Source organism: Hyla sarda, chromosome 4, assembly GCF_029499605.1.
Source record: "Hyla sarda isolate aHylSar1 chromosome 4, aHylSar1.hap1, whole genome shotgun sequence".
In the NCBI taxonomy this organism is placed as follows: Eukaryota; Metazoa; Chordata; class Amphibia; order Anura; family Hylidae; genus Hyla; species Hyla sarda.
Genome location: NC_079192.1, coordinates 267429760 through 267435759, shown reverse-complemented (window position 1 = coordinate 267435759; position 6000 = coordinate 267429760).

Below are 6000 nucleotides of genomic sequence, written 5' to 3'. Positions count from 1 at the left end.
GCACAACAACCTAATACACAGGTGCCCGCTGCTGTGGCAAATACAAAATGTACAAACAAGAAAGTTGCAACAGCACTCTAGGTCAAAAAATGGAGGCTCTTAGCACACTTTTTGATCAAAATGTGTCCCCCCATCCACCACGCGGAGGTGGCCTCATATCGAATGGGACCCTAACATGATAACTCACCTCTGCTGTGCATATAGCCTCTGACTGTGTGACATGTTGGATCAGCCATTGACTAAACCACCTCCAGTCTGAGAGGGGTGGGGTGCACGGCTAAAGAGGGTGCCACACCCCCCAATTTACAAAGTAAAAACAAAAGGTAAAATAGCCAGCACAACAACCTAATACACAGGTGCCCGCTGCTGTGGCAAATACAAAATGTACAAACAAGAAAGTTGCAACAGCACTCCAGGTCAAAAAATGGAGGCTCTTAGCACACTTTTTGATCAAAATGTGTCCCCCCCCCCCCCCATCCACCACGCGGAGGTGGCCTCATATCAGATGGGACCCTAACATGATAACTCACCTCTGCTGTGCATATAGCCTCTGACTGTGTGACATGTTGGATCAGCCATTGACTAAACCACCTCCAGTCTGAGAGGGGTGGGGTGCACGGCTAAAGAGGGTGCCACACCCCCCAATTTACAAAGTAAAAACAAAAGGAAAAATAGCCAGCACAACAACCTAATACACAGGTGCCCGCTGCTGTGGCAAATACAAAATGTACAAACAAGAAAGTTGCAACAGCACTCTAGGTCAAAAAATGGAGGCTCTTAGCACACTTTTTGATCAAAATGTGTCCCCCCATCCACCACGCGGAGGTGGCCTCATATCGAATGGGACCCTAACATGATAACTCACCTCTGATGTGCATATAGCCTCTGACTGTGTGACATGTTGGATCAGCCATTGACTAAACCACCTCCAGTCTGAGAGGGGTGGGGTGCACGGCTAAAGAGGGTGCCACACCCCCCAATTTACAAAGTAAAAACAAAAGTAAAAATAGCCAGCACAACAAACTAATACACAGGTGCCCGCTGCTGTGGCAAATACAAAATGTACAAACACATTTTGATCAAAAAGTGTGCTAAGAGCCTCCACTGTATAATTTCAAATACCCCACAGAGAGCCTTGAATGGCCAGTCAGTGCAGGCCATTCAGTGATCCTGAATATGAATATCAAGTGCAGAGTTTTACATATAATTCACTAGAGAACGGAGGGGCACGGCATGCTGCCCACTCCCCTGGTTTATAAGTTATTATCGCAGCGGGTCTCAGAAGTGAGACCAGGTGTAATCACTCCCTCAGCCCCTGTACTACTACCCCCAACATGAAACAGACTGTGAGTACAAGCACTAGTGACCAAAGCCACCTGCTGACTACTGCATCTGGGGGAACTACTACTCCCATCATGGAAAAGAGTCTGTTTCATGATGGGAGTAGTAGTGATACCACAGCACTGCAGGACTCCCGGAGTTGACCCCGGTTTTGTGCACAGTAAAAAAAACGCACTAAACCATACAAGTACAAAAACTTACACAACCAGATACATATAGTTGTGTAAGTTTTTGTATGGTAGGTCAATGTATAAGTTTTTAATATGGTTTCATATGGTTTTCCGATAGAAAACGTATACTGCAACCGTATAGCAAAATTGTGATGTGAATGCACCCTAATTTTTTTTTCCAGTGAAATATCAACTCAAGCCATACCTAGCTTTCTCTGATGCTATCTGATCCTAAGGAGCTGGAGCGCGCAGTAGGTACAGCTGCTATAGAGATAGGAGGAGCCTCCAGACTTCCAAGTGGAACAGGGGTGTAATGGGTTTTTTCGGCAGCTAAAACTGAGCTATTTTCAGGAATTTAGCAGCCGGTTTGACCCTAGGTGCGATTAGGAAAAATGACTATAGTACACAGTGCTGCTCTATAGTAATTGTTCATACAATTTTGGATTTGTGTTTTGTAAGCTGCAGAATTTTATGCAATGCACCTACAGACTCTTAGCTCTTTCAGACAAAAACTCAACAAAAAGGGACCTCTGGATAAAACACTAGAGTGGTGATGTGCCATCAATAAATCATTTTTGTGCACTGCCTTTCCAGCCAGATAGTCTTTTTGGTGCCAAACCGGGGAACATTTTACAAAATCTCAGTGAAGAGAAGGGTGTTCAGTTTCCTAAATTGAAACGAAAGCCATTATTCAAACCTTTTCATTCCCAGAAACACACAGTTCAGACGTGACAGACAGCACAGAGGAAGATATGGATTGAAAGGAAATTCCAGAAAGTAGAATCCTCAGTCACAATCCAAACACTTGGAGCAGCAACGCCAGAAGTCATCCTGTGGGCGCGAGGCTTTTCCTGTTCCATCACATGTGAATCAGACGCCTGAGTTACATCCCCTACACAAAGGGATTACTTGATAAAATTTGCATCTCCATGCAAATTTTTCTTAAACCAAGTCCAGCATTTGGTAAAAGACATTGGCCCATATTTATCAAAATATGGGCAAATATGAGACAAAAATGTGTCTAATTTTTGTCTGAGAAAGACGGCAACCAATCAGCTTAGCTTTCGTTTCCCAAAATGAACTTAGTTAGTTGTTATCTGTCTAAGATAAAAATCAGACACATCTTTGTCTCAGATATATCTGGGTCTTTGTGGGAGATTTATCAAAACATATGTAAAGGAAAAGTGGTGCAGTTGCCCATGGCAACCAGTCAGATAGCGTCTTTCATTTTTCACAGGCTTCTTCAAAAATGAAAGAATCAATCTGATTGGTTGTTTTGGGCAACTACATAACTCTTCCTCTGCACAGGTTTTGATAAATCTCCTCCTTTGTGCTCAAAGGAGCCACAGAGTCAGTACCCATGAATCAAAGAGGTATAGTGGCGTATTCTCTTATTTTCTCAGTTCCAAAGTCAAGGAGAAAATGGTGGTAGTAGCGGACTTGACCTTTTTGAATCATTTCATCATTAAAAAAATCAAGATGGTTTCTATAAATTCAGTGACTCCCTTTGTGCATCAACAGGATATTTTGCCACCATAGACCTCAGAGATACTTATTTGCACCACATTCCTCTAGCCAGGTCTCACAGTCAATTTCTTTGGTGTGCGTGAAGAAAGAATGTGCCTGCTCAGATCACAAAATTGGCAGAGATGAACGTTTTCAGTTTATTTACAGTCCATATATAAGGTACCTCCAATGTGATGGCCGACCTCCTGAGCTGCAAAGAACTAAAACCAGGAGAGAGGTTCCACAACAAAGAAACATTTGGGTGGATCATGGCCAAATGGGGGATTCCTCAAAAGAATGTCTTTGTCACAAAAAAAAGGCCCAGCTTTGAACCTTCTGCTCTCAACAGGTTTGATCACCCTCTACCATTCCTGCCCAGAATATTGCAGAAACTACAGAGTGACAAGCCGACAGCAATTCTATTAGCTTCCTTTGGGCCCATAGGGGCTTGGTTGCCTCTCTTGTTAAATCTATCAAGGGGAAAATATCAGAATCTACCTCTGAAGCCGATCTTCACTCCATGCATTGGATGTCTGTGGTGCCGCAGCCGAGATCGTGGGGGTCCCCAGTGGCGGGACCCTCACGATCAGACATCTTATCCCCTATCCTTTGGATAGGGGATAAGATGTCTAGGGGCGGAGTACCCCTTTAGAGCCCTCAGGTCTTTCAGAAAAGTTCAGTATTACTACAGTGGTCCCTTAAGTTACAATATTAATTGGTTCCGGGACATCCATTGTATGTTGAAACCATTGTATGTTGAGACCAGAACTCGATGGAAACCTGGTAATTGGTTCTAAAGGCACCAAAATGTCATCCAAAAATAGGAAAAAGTGAAAATTAAAGAAAACTAAGTAGATAACTAATACAGATAAAGCAAATCCTTCCATATAAAAGTAAGAAATATCTGCTGGGAGCTGTAAATCACTGTCTATGTCAGTGTTTCCCAAACAGGGAGCCTCCAGCTGTTGCAAAACTACAACTCCCAGCATGCCCGGACAGCCAAAGGCTGTCCGGGCATGCTGGGAGTTGTAGTTCTGCAACAGCTGGCAGCACCCTGCTTGGGAAACACTGGTCTATGTTGAGGACAGGAGCTTCTTCGGGGGGTTCTGTACAGTACACGCAATGTCCTAAAAAAGTAACATGGAGCCGCCCTCACCTGGTGTCCAAAGGAGCATGTAACCCTGGTACAGGTAAAGTGTACAGAACATGTTGTACCTCCCTGTACTGTAGGGGGCGCTACCAGATATCAGTCAGTGCATACGCTTCAGTAATACAGGGGTTTTTACCAGTAAATTGCCCATTCTGATTGGTCAGTTCTTTCAGCCATTGACACATTTCACAGATTTGAACTGTCTGTATATTGTATGTTGAGTCTGGTTTTAACTTACAGTAGTCCAGAAAAAACCATTGTATGTTGAAACTATTGTATGTTGAGGCCATTGTAAGTCGAGGGATCACTGTTTTCTTGCTTTTAAAGTTTACCAAAGGGTTCAAAAGACTGGTGTGTCACAAATGCTGTGACCTCCTCTACTTTTGCTGTAATTCTGCTGTTTCCTCAGAACAGCTTTGACATGGGATAAAAATTTTATACACAAAGGGGAGTATTTATGAAGTGCCTCGTGGGTGTAGATTGTGGGTGGGGGTGTGGTTTCAAACAAAGGGGAGTGGTCACACATGCACCAAATTTAACACCATTTTTACCTACTAACAGGTCGAAAATTGTATTGGAAATCTTGGGCAGCCTGCTTCTTGGAATGCAAGCTGATTTGGGGTATATTTCGTACCATTATCTTCCATTTTTGTCAAGGTTTAGACACTACTGGTGGTGTGTTGAGTTACTTTGAGGGGACACAACAATAAATATGGTTGTACAGACTGTGCACACACTACTTTTCATTGTAGCAGATTGTAATTTCCTTGTGTTGTCTCATGAAAAGATAGAATAAAATATTTACACAAATATAAGGGGGGGGGGGGGGCGACGGGACTCACTTATGTTACATACTGTATACTCACCACCATTGGTGCGGACATCTAGAAGCCACAACTAATAATACATCATATGATCAATTATGTAATCGGAAGGCATCCTTAAAATCTCTTCTACATGGTTATCTAGTGCTGGCAACTACAGGAGTGGCCATGATAAATGTCTCACCTGCTGCTACAGGCAAATCACAATGTTCGCCGACGCACAACAACTGTTGGTCTCATCCACCATGTCATCTGCATTTATAAACCTGATCTTAAATAAAACTGCTGGATTTTATGCCATCAGAAGTGCTGGACTTCTTGCTTGGTTCATCTGGAGCACTAAGTAATCCTTAAAGGGTACCTCTCATCAAAAAAAACTTTTGATATGTTATAGATTAATGTATGCAGAATAACTTTACAATTGCATGTTATTAAAAAATATGCTTCTTTCTATTTAATTTTCCACTTTGAAGAAATGACCACTAGGGGTCTCCCTACCAGTCCTGGCAGCAAGCATTTCAGACTCATGCTGGAGTCCTAAACACTACGAGCTGCCAGTCTGCTTTGTTCACAAAGGAGAACACTCAGAGCTGCCAGCCTGCTTTGTTCACAGCCTGTTTGGCTGTGAACAAAGCAGGCTGGCAGCTCTCAGTGTTTAGGACTCCAGCATGAGTTTGAAATGCTTGCTGGCAGGACTGATCGGGAAAAATACAATAGAAAGAAGCATATTTTTCATTAACATTCTATTGGACAGTTATTCTACATTCATTAATCTAAAATATATCAAAAGTTTATTTGATGAGAGGTACCCTTTAATCTCACCATGACCGATCTTCAGGACTAGTCAGGATTGTTGAAGTGGTGGAGTCCTGCACTTCTGTATCTGTCAACTTTGTCATCCAGCCTGGGGTCTACTTGCCATGACCCATAAACCACCATTATAAAACTTGTAGAGTGTTGCAAACGGGCCATTTCTATAGTTACATAGTTCATAAGTTTATATGGACAC